We start from the raw sequence: 12,230 nt of genomic DNA, 5'->3' as shown, positions 1-12,230 counted from the left end.
AAAAAGACCAATTTTCCACCAAAATACACGACTTTGAAAACTGATAAGTTGCTCAAGCTAAAATAAATTTTTGGTTCTTGTCGAGAGCACACTTTTCCAAGGAGCGACTGAATCATTCTTTTAGTAGTAGTTTTAGGTAGACACTAAGCCTGTGTAAAGTAATTGATGCCAAATGTTTTGCATTATAAAATTTTATTATTATATCATAACTTTATTTAGCTTTTTGCTAGGGTTATCTAAATGTTTGTTTCTAAATATAAATTAATTCAACGATGAACATCTTTCAACTCTTTTCTCATTAAATAAGGTAAAATATATCAAATTTGTTCGAATTATTTCTTGACTTTGAATCAGTACAAATGGTTTTAATGCTTTGTGATGAGTTCTGAGATAATTGAATTGTCATTATTACTGAATAACAGTAAATCTATTTAAATACCTTTTCGTTAATTTTACAACAATACAGTTTTGCGTTGGTTTTCATATATTTAATCATCACATAGTTTTTAAAAAAACTTAGTTGTTGATAAATTGTAATTCTCTGATGGTAGCTTAATACTGAATTTTATTATTTTTTAAATGAAATAAATTAAAAATCTTTAATTATTTAATGGTGACTCAGTTGTAAACGGGCAAGCCTGAAAAGCAATTAATTGAACATTATAAAACGAAAGAATAAATGTTTGATATTAATTGTACCTTGAAGGAGTTCACGGTCGACGGGTGAACGTCCATGCCAGGGTAATCCTTTATTCTTTCTTCTTGAATGCAACGGATCAGTTCGACCTCTTTCGCTGTTCCGACAGTCTTACAGATAGCCTTCACATATTTGACTTCTCGTAGGCTAGGCTCCAATATACTTTGGCAAGCGGCATATTGCTGAAAATGTTCAGACATTTTTTTTGGTAAGCGGAAGAGTGGGTACCATATTCTGCCTAAAGTTATATATGTAGTTCTAAATGGTATATTTCATAGGCTTTTTTTTTAAATCGTCCCCCTTAAAATTTCTTTTTAATGTAATTATCATCAATCACCGCTAGTTTCTGTTAACCCTGGTGACAAACACGTGAAATTCATTGATCGATCATAAATATGAAAGTTTAAGGATAGTTAACAAGGAATTAGTACAAAAACCAAATGGGTTTAGGTTGCGTTGAGGTTGAACATGGTTTAACTTAGTAAGAACTGGTTGATCTAATACAACTGGATATTGTAGTGTAGCATTTCTTTTAAAATAAAAAATTAGATGAAATAAAATTATTTTTGATGAAACGCTTCAATCTCGAAACAAGAAAATGCGGAATAACGATTAATTGGGCGTTTATACATACGACACGCGTAAATTACTTAGTTTAATTAAGAAATAACTTGTTACCAAAATCAATGAAATTGACGAAAAAAGAAAAAAGAAACGTATATATAAAGAAATTAAAAATGTGTTATTTCCTTTTAATAATTAAAGTTTTAAAAGTTCAAAATAAAATGTAGTTTGAAAATAAAAATATACTTTTAGTGAGTTATAATAAAAAATAATATCACTTACATTTGGCGAAGTAAATCGGTTAGATAACTTGTAGCACTTTTTAAACTCTTGGAATTGGTCATTCGTCGCGTTTTTAGCTAAAATAACGAAATAAGATATTATTTCAATTTGAAATTTTTATGTTTCGCGGGATAAAAATAAATTGAACTGTACTAAACACCTAAACGATCTATTGCATCTAGATATTGGTATGGTCGATCCTGTACGTGGATCCCGCTATTTGGGGGGGGGGGGGTGCCATTTTTAATTTCCCGAAGTTATAATAAAATATGGTGTTTCATCCACAGTATTTCAATTTCTACGCTCTCTATAACAACTTTCAGTAGAAATTCAAGGAATTTAAAGGTTATCCCCTAATAGTCATCGCTTATTTTGAAATATTGTTAGCTACTGTCTATTGTAATCGATAAAACAAATAAAGACTAAGGGAGCAATATTAAATACATAATATAGAAGTATTCGAAATGATTTACGTACTACACGCGGTTTTCTTGGCTGCATCTAGAAGCTCCTTAACTTGTTCATCGGTAACTTCAGCCATTGATTTTCCAACGAAAACGACAGTGAGAACCGCGAAAACGACGTAAAATGAATTCATGGCGTCAGATCGCGTGTTACCTTTTCGTTGGTGAGATTAATAAGTGAATCTGTTGAACTCGATTGAGTTTATATAGCCGATGGATTCCGGTAGTGAAGTCATTTAAATCGCTCAAGCCCACCATAATTTTTTTCTATATATTAGGACATCAACCTTGAATTTAACCAGTTTCGGACGGATTCACGGATTAATGAATATCTTCGTGTTAATAACAACCCTTTCGTGGAAAAACACTCAATCGCTTATCTACCAATGTTTATTCCTCTGAATAATTTATAAACTCGTTACACGAACAAAATTGTATTACTCTATAGAGAAGATTTTATTTCGGCCACTTAAATGTTCTTTTTAGGAAGGAAATAGAGATTTCTTATGATCTATGAACGTATATCATAATGTTATGTAAGTATTGTAAGATAATAATATTATACCAAATACTACGTTAGCCATGTTTTCAAGAACGGTAGCAGATTTTAATTTCAATGCATCGACTTACATGTGCATATTTGTGTTTAAATATCACCATTTAAATGAAGTCATTTACATAAATTACTTTGTTTCAATAAAGCAAAATTTTAAAATGATGTAATATTAAACTAGTAACTACGCGTAATTGACATCTCGTGAGTTGTTACGGTTTATGTTTCAAAGAAACTCTACACAGTAAAATATTTAAATTTGCGTACAAAAATTAATTGGACCTTCCATTTTATTTTATGCTAATTTCACAACACAAAATAATAATTCATCAATAACATTTTTACGAGAAAAGGTAACTTTAAGAGCATTGCTTGATTAAACTTAATTACCTTTTGTTGATTCATTTTACGAGCCTAAAGAAACCTAATGATTGCATAAAGTCTATTTATAAATAAACAAAAATTATAAAATTAATTAAAATCGAATATTAAAAACCAAAAGATGGAATTTTCAAATTTAAATGTTACAGGAAAATCGAATATTGCAAATTGATGAATATTATAAAGGCATAAGTACAGAATACAAATCAAGATTAGAAATATAAATTTGTCGACTGCATGAAATAAGTTGATTTAATTTCGAAAACTGGAAAGGATTAGTATGTTTTTACTTTCCATACCGGTTCCGCCCAAAAAAGAAATCAAATCAATCTTTATATAGTATCTAGATTCTTTCCTTGAAAGTAAAAAAGGCAAGATTTATTTTTCCACGTTGGCGATGCGAGTTTACCTCGTTTCGAGCGTAGACCATTAACCCCTCTTCCCGGAGCTGAGCAGAAAGAATTGAAGTAAGAAATAGAAAGATAAATATATGATTTTAATGGGCTGTTTGTAATAATTATGTAATGTTGTCAATTAATTGTAGCTTCAATGTCCTTAGCTGGAAGCCTGGTAACACGCATATCTTGAACTTCATTAAAAAATCTACCCGGGAGCGGAGCTCAAGTTGCCAATTGTTTAAATAGATTAACTTAGTTAGTTTATTTTATAAATCTTAATTTACTTAGAATGGAACAACAACACTTTTTGTCCAAAAACCAGGTACCACAAAAATGAATTTATTTTAATTACTTATTTGATTAAATTTATTTAAAAAAGATAAGAGTATTTCAAAATATTTAATTTTAAACTGGCTTAAAAGGATAATTTTTTAAAGTTTATTTTATCTTTTGAATATTTTCAGTATAATTATTAATATATTAATATTGATTATTTAATTGATCAAATTTAATTAAAAATATAAGAGTATTTCAAAATATTTAATTTTAAACTGGCATAAAGGATAATTTATTTAAGTATATTTCCACTCATTTGAATATTTTCGGTGAAAATTCGTTTTTGAAAAACGCGCGAAAAACCCAAAAAGTAGTAAGTCGATATACTAGGTTTTAGAACTAAGGAAGCGAATGGTTAAGCCTAATTATGGGAGTAGAATTTGGAGGAAAATGTTTGCGATAAGAGTAGATGAATTTGACCTTCACATCAAATAGCGCGATGTTTCGGTGAAGTGTAGAATTGCGAAAAAACAATTAATAGATTTCTGTGTGAAAATATTTATTCAAATACGATATTAAAATAAATAAATTAAAAGTGGTTTATTGCGGGCGTTTAGTTAAGTAGAGTGATTAAACAATTTGAACGAAAACATCCAGAGCCACTTGATCAGTTTCGACCGTTTCATTTTATCGCGAATACTACTACGAGTCGAATATTTTTCCGCCATCTTCTGCCGAGCTTATGCGCGACATCGTAAAATGTGTATACTGTTTAAAGAACAATTCTAAATGTTACAATTTTCCGGCTCAACAAATCGAGATAAATATGTGGTATGATTTTTGTTTTTTTCCGCATGCGGGATAAAAACTGATATAATGCGTCTAAGTCTTGTATAATTAAGGTGAAATCGGTACGAATAATATACGAGCCGATAATTCTCATTTGCAGACTCGCGTCGGCCAATGGCAAACCGCGTTTTACGGGAGGCGCGAGTTTACTTTCTTATTTCACCAATGGTTCAGCACGCGCAAACCTGCGCTCTTGTAACTTCTAAGTATATTCATATTGCGTAAGGTAGCTTCGTACGTGTTGACAAAACAGAGTGGAATAGATTTTGCTTAGTCTCTACGTGTTTTTAACGGGGAAACGTTTGTGTTTGAATTTCAAACTTACTGAGATGTAAATTTTCTTCGTTTTATAACGAAATTGACAATTTGGGAAGGTTATTATTAGGTTGATAATGCTTAGTGTACTAAGGTGGTGAGGGACAGGGTGATTGTGATATTGTTGGACGGGGTGAGTGTGATATTGTTAGACGGGGTGAGTGTGATATTGTTAGACGGGGTGAGTGTGATATTGTTAGACGGGGTGAGTGTGATATTGTTAGACAGTGAGTGTGATATTGTTAGACAGTGAGTGTGATATTGTTAGATAGTGAGTGTGATATTGTTAGACGGGTAGAGTGGTATATTGTTAGACGGGGTGAGTGTTATATTGTTAGACGGGGTGAGTGTGATATTGTTAGACGGGGTGAGTGGTATATTGTTAGACGGGGTGAGTGGTACATTGTTAGACGGGGTGAGTTTGATAATGTTAGACGGGGAGAGTGTGATATTGTTAGACGGGGTGAGTGTGATATTGTTAGACAGTGAGTGTGATATTGTTAGACGGGGAAAGTGTGATATTGTTAGACGGGGAGAGTGTGATATTGTTAGACGGGGAGAGTGTGATATTGTTAGACGGGGTGAGTGTGATATTGTTAGGCAGTGAGTGGTATATTGTTAGACGGGGTGAGTGTGATATTGTTAGACGGGGTGAGTTTGATAATTTTAGACGGGGAGAGTGTGATATTGTTAGACGGGGTGAGTGTGATATTGTTAGGCAGTGAGTGTGATATTTTTAGACGGGGAGAGTGTGATATTGTTAGACGGGGAGAGTGTGATATTGTTAGACGGGGAGAGTGTGATATTGTTAGACGGGGTGAGTGTGATATTGTTAGACGGGGTGAGTGTGATATTGTTAGACGGGGTGAGTGTGATATTGTTAGACGGGGTGAGTTTGATAATGTTAGACGGGGAGAGTGTGATATTGTTAGACGGGGTGAGTGTGATATTGTTAGGCAGTGAGTGTGATATTGTTAGACGGGGAGAGTGTGATATTGTTAGACGGGGAGAGTGTGATATTGTTAGACGAGGTGAGTGTGATATTGTTAGGCAGTGAGTGGTATATTGTTAGACGGGGTGAGTGTGATATTGTTAGACGGGGTGAGTGTGATATTGTTAGACGGGGTGAGTGTGATATTGTTAGACGGGGTGAGTGTGATATTGTTAGACGGGGTGAGTGTGATATTGTTAGACGGGGAGTGTGTTATTGTTGGACGGGGTGAGTGATATTGTTAGACAGGGTGAGTGTGATATTTTTAGACAGGGTGAGTGTGGTATTGTTAGACAGGGTGATTGGCAAGACTTTGTAATGCATTTTTCTTCGTGGTAAAGCTATTCTTAGGTTGTTAATGCTTAGTGCACTAATATGACCAGGAACAGGGTGATAGTGGTATTTTTAGACAGAGTCATAGTGATATTGTTTAAAAGGGTGATTGACAGCGTTGTAATGCATTTTCTTTGAGATAAAGTTAATGTTATGTAGTTATGCTTAGTGCACTAATACGACCAGGAAGAGGGCGATTGTAATTTTGCCTCTTATGACCGAATTTCAGAGTCTTCTATAAAGCATTAGAGTCCCCTCGGCAAAGCAATGTACTATGTGCCTCTACCACTTCAAGGGTACGGGCAACAATCATGGTCGCCCCGGTAACTGCCCCATTTGCCAATACGTAAAGATGACCTTTAACCAAATAGGTTTTGCTCAAGCGAGTTTGCCATGTGCCATTGTAAAATTTGGCCAAACGGTTTCAGAGAAGTCAAATGTAAAAATTTCATTTGCCCATATTGTCCATATTGATATGGCTATGGTAGTAAGACACAAGCAATTGCATTGTTAGCGAGTGTTGAAGAGAATAAATGGACGTTTCGCGCGGTGAGTCTATAGAGCCTAATACGACGAATTTTTATTTGGGGGAAGCAAATCCCCCTCTGTTTAATATCTGCGGGTTGGCACTGCCATGGTAAGAAAGAGGTAACTAAAACCAGAAGTTTATAATATACTAGCTCCTTATAAGTCGTAGATCTAACGTTAAGAGCGATTTATCCGATAAGAAAATCAGAACCGGTATACGTAGCTCCTTGCGACGACTATTTGCCCTATCTTTTTAGCTTCTTCAACTTCCGTCGAGAGCGGAAACTGCTATCTCCATGGACACGAGACGAACAGAAGCGTAGAAGGCTAGCTCGTACAACGAAGCTTGTCTTAATTCATTTGCCAGCCCCCTCCAATATTTCTTATTGATGGAATTTGGTTTCCTTCTAATCCTTTGTTTAATAATTCAATTTACTACAGATATTTTTATGGCCAGTATACCCCGACACTAATTCAGCCTTTGCTTTTATCTCACATGTCATACGGGATGTCAACTACGGTTGACTTTTTCGCTTTTCCCACACCCACATTTTTAACAAGAATGATATTTTTTATTCGCGTATGCTATTTTACGATCAATTTTAAACAAATTAGGAGGAGTCCTAGCTTTAATCTCTTCAATTTTAATTTTATTAACGCTACCACTAACTTGTAAGCGAAGAAAATTTCAAGGGCTTCAATTTTACCCCCTAAATCAATTTCTATTTTGAGCTTATTTAGTCTAAGTAATGAATTGGAGCCTCCCCATAGAAGAACCTTATCTAAATTTGGGAACATTTTTCACAATTCCATACTTCTCTTACTTCTTATTTAACCCTTTTATTATTAAAATTCGCGATAAAAGACTAAGCTAATCATTTAGCTTAATAAAGCGATTGGCTTTGAAAGCAAAACATTGGTTAACCTAATGATTTATTAAATTTATATTAGACCTTAGAACCCTCATCAAAAGAGATAATAATATAGAAATAAATTATCTCTCATTAACCTTCTATCAAAGGATATTATCTGGCCTAAAAACTATTTAAATTCTAAATTTAACTCAATCCTTCTGACAAAGTAATTCAAACCTCTAACTAAACTATGACCCCATATAAAAACCCAAAATAGACCAAAACTAAAGGTAAGATAGACTAATCTCCTTAATTTTAATCCGACCAATAAGATTGCGACTAATTTAAATAAAGAACCAAAAATAGTATAAAATAATATATAAAGACCAGCACCTATCTTTTCAGATTGCGCGCCATACCCCACAATAATCACTACAATTGAGGAACCAAAGATATCTCAAAGAAAATATAAAATAATATTAAATCATTCACACTAAATCTTAAAAATAAAAAGTTTATAAGAACTAACCCAAGAAAGAAACATAACATATACTATCGAAACCAAAGAACCTTCTGAAAGAACCTGATCCCTCTAAAAGGCCAATAGGATAAATAACAGTACTGTTAAAACAAGTTGGCAAGCCAAAATATACCTCTCCTCGGAAGAATTGTCCCTAGTGGTATTATTTTCTCGAGATGACCCTGAAATATATCTCCGCAATTCAGAGTTATTTACTAAAAACGTAATCCCGGTTCAATCCCGCCCGGTATAAAATTTTTATTTTTATTAAAATAATTGAAACGAAACAACCGAGTTTATTTTATTCAGAATAATATAAATAAAGTAGTTACAACAGCGAGTTAGACGTACTAAAACAATGCACAATTGAATTTAACCCTATTTACAGAACATGTTTATCAGTTAAATATAATACAAAGCAAATTTGAATGAAAGAAATATCTTCAGAGGGTATTTGTATTTTTCTCGCTTACAAAATACTTGCAGCATCTTTAACGCTTATGTTATTTCAACCCTCGCCCTTGATGAAGATACTGTACAATAGCTATATTCGACATCTGGTAGTGGACGACTCGTAGACTTCCTGTTGACGTTGTGACACATACCGCATGAAAAAGACCAATACCGTCCAATTTACAATATCATATAATGACTCGCACACCCAGGAAATCAATGACTGCATTAGGAATCGTAGATGTCCAAATATCCAAACCAATAAAAAATGTATTAACAAGAAGCGAAAAACTTACCATTACAAAGCACAGAATACCCCTTGACTAAACGACAGCTCGTATATCAATAAAAGACTGTAGACGGAATAGTTAGGGCTCTTTATAAATAAAACAAACGAACCCAATTGATGAACTGCATTAAACATCTTAATCAGTCGAGAAAACGTTTAAAATAAATTACGAAGTTAAAAACCCAGACCTCGGAGAGGTAATGACAAACTAGCTACAATAAAATAATACTCTAAAACACTTTAAAAAAAGTAAAAAACATACTTAATAAAAAAATCCTTAACATTACAATAAATTCATCAAATACAAAAAAGGACCAATCTGCCCAAAACTATATACCCAACCCTATTCACAGCTTAACATAAAAATTTTAAACTAAAAATTATAGATAGTAAATGAGCACGGCTTAAAACTAGTTTTATAAAAACCCCAATCAAAGTTAAGTAAACGAAAAAATTTAAATTGGTAGTTTATTTAAAAAGTTGGTGTTTTAAACCAAAAGCTGAATTTTTCCCCGTTAACTAAAGCTCAGAAACCTTTAGCGTGACTTAATCCCCAAAATTGATATTATATTTTCTGCTTTAAATCACCCTTTTAATAGTTCTTTTTAGAAAGTAACGTAGCCTTTTGGTTTAAATGTTGCTCTTACGTCACAGTCTCTTACTTTTACAAGCCTACGAGCGCGCGCCACCGTCGCGAGGAATATAGCTTTTTCTAGCGCGCGTGCAAATCGCTCGTGCGAAGAATATTATAATAAAACTGGGTCTTGTGACGTAATAGCCACATTTTAACAAGTTGGGTAAGACCACCTTTTTATTTTATAAAATCAACTATTACTTTTACCTTAATAATGATTACATTATCAAATTACCCCATCACCCTAATCTTTTCACTAATTTTAATCACAGTTAGCCTTGCATTAAAGGCATTTTTTTAACTAAAATAAGTCTACTAAGATACATCATTATTTTAGTTTTGTTAGGAGGACTCATTATTTTATTTATATATATAGCCTATCTTTCATAATAAATGCATTATTTTAATTACCCTACTTCTACCCCCTCTTATAAGCCTCTTCCCCTAAACAAAATCAGAATTAAGATTATCTCTTTAATAATAAATCTAGCATGAATAGCAATAACTCTTCATTTTTACCTTCCATAAAAACTTTGTGAGGTAAACGGTAATAGTGAGTGTAGGGTGCTGTTGGCTCGCGTGGCGTGAAGGGCTTTCCACCACCCTCCTACGCATGCATTGTAACCCGGCCACCTGCATTAATGGCTTTAAAAGTCGCTTGGTGACTTAGGCCTAAGGTGGTGCCTTGGGTATTAGCCTAGCTGATTATTATTATTATTATTATTATTAAGTGTATTAACTATAACTTATCTCTTCATCACCGTTATTACGATTGTTAAAATTGCGGTGCATTCACAAGGACCGCTACGTTCAATATGTTAATTGTTGCCTATAGTCTTAGCCGATAATTCAAAATAACGGTCAAAACGCCGTTCATTAGTTTATCGTTTTATTAATTATTTTATCTTTTTTAACTTGTTAATTGTTACCTAACATCCGTTTAAGTAGTAACTAATAGGCTATTTAAAATTTTTCATATTAGGATTTTTCGCCATCATATGGGAGAAATCTTATAGGGAGGGAGCTAGTATATTGTAAACTTATGCTAATACTAATCGAACGAAATGTCAATCAAATTTTTATTGAGGATAAATCGACGTTTCGCGGTGACCCACTCTAGGCTAGCGCTGCGGGGTATTCATCGCCAACATCAAAACTATAACAAGAAGCGCCACTAACGTCCACATCAGCCTCTTCCCCTCTTTATCTAGAGGAAATGAAGCTTAAACGCACTCTCGCAAGCTCAAAATTGGTGTTAGCGTCGAGTTCGGGACTACTTATTTTCTTTCAATTTGGTTCCATTAGATAGTAGCGGCAACGAGAGTAGCGGAGGTTTCTCTAACTACGCTGTACAGCCAAAGCTAGCGGAGAGAGGATTTTCAGCCCCCTGGAGTGACTGATTTCTAACTCTTTGGGGCATATAGTTCATTCCTTCTCACATATACTTTTACTCTACGGTTCGACTTTCACAATAAAGATTGAAGTGAGATTGGAATAGCTCGTAGCATGAGTCGCGATATACTCCATCGCCATCTCTTTTTAATAAGAGAACTAAAAGCTACCTATGTGAGGAAATTCAGCTGGCGAGAGTGCGTTTAAAAACACAAATGTTTTCCCGCCAAAAACACGTAGATGCTAAACAAAATCTATTAAAATCGGATTTTTACCTCTCCTAGGGGACTTTGTACCCTAGGAGGGGTTATACAACCACCGTGTATGTCTGTCTGTCTGGCCTGCGAACGCAAAGGGTAATCACTGCGTACCCATTTTCTTAGAATCAGGGAAAAGGTTTTTCCAAAAGCGCCCTCTTTTTGTCATTGGGTGTAACATAATTTTTTAATCAGCCGGGATTCGAACCCGAGCCCTCTTGCACGGCAGGTGAGCGTTCTACCGCAGAACCACGGATACAGTTACGCTTCACTGAAAATTAAAAACTCTTCCGAGGAGAGGTATATTTTGGCTTGCCAACTTGTTCATCTCGTACGAACCTACGCTATATACAATATCACCATGGACACTGTATCTCTAACCGGACGGGAAAAGCAGCATAAAAGAGGTACCCCTCACTGTCCGTTTGCGTACTCGATTCGCCGGGCCGTCAATGTCTTTCGGAAGAATGTAAACCCCCATTTCAAATGGAACGTTTTGTAGAGCATGACGAATTATATGGCCTTGACAGCCCAAAACCTTCAAAATTCTAGAACCTCCCCCCCTTTACAGAGAGACGGTGGCGGCGGCAGCTGATTTTGTATGGTGGAAGCGACAGCTTTTACCGTCCGGTTAGAGATACATTGTCCTTGATATAACTTGGACTTGTTTACTTAGAAATTACGAGAGCGTAGGCTAGCGTGCAGCACCGTAACCAGGATTTGATTTCAGGGGGGGCACGCAATGGAAAAAAATAAATAAAAAATTGTACATACAACCATACGTTTCAAGGCGGCCCGACCGCCCCCCCCCCCTGGTTACGGCCCTGCTGGCGTGTGCCGAACCACTCGGTGAAAAAAGAAAGTGAATTCGTTTCTCCCGTAAACCACCGCTTGCCATTGACCGACACGAATACGGAAACGTCTCACTATTATGGGCTCCAAATAGCACCGTCAATCTGGCAGCACAGTGTATATATATCTACAGTGGTTGGAGCTCACCGTACCTTCGTATGTGCTATTGAAGCGAACTGTTTATACCAGGCCCGTAACCAGCCGAAAAAACTCCGGGGTGCTCAAAATATTTTGGGGGGCGCCAATGCCTTGATACTAAAAATCGAAATTTTTAACTTCCACTCCTGAAATTAATAAATATACCGAAATTGGCTTTATTTTGTTATTTTTTATATTATGAATTTCGAC

The sequence above is a fragment of the Leiobunum rupestre genome, chromosome 3 (genome assembly GCF_980474605.1).
Source record: "Leiobunum rupestre chromosome 3, qqLeiRupe1.1.hap1, whole genome shotgun sequence".
Classification (NCBI taxonomy): Eukaryota; Metazoa; Arthropoda; class Arachnida; order Opiliones; family Sclerosomatidae; genus Leiobunum; species Leiobunum rupestre.
This window is presented reverse-complemented; position numbering follows the sequence as displayed.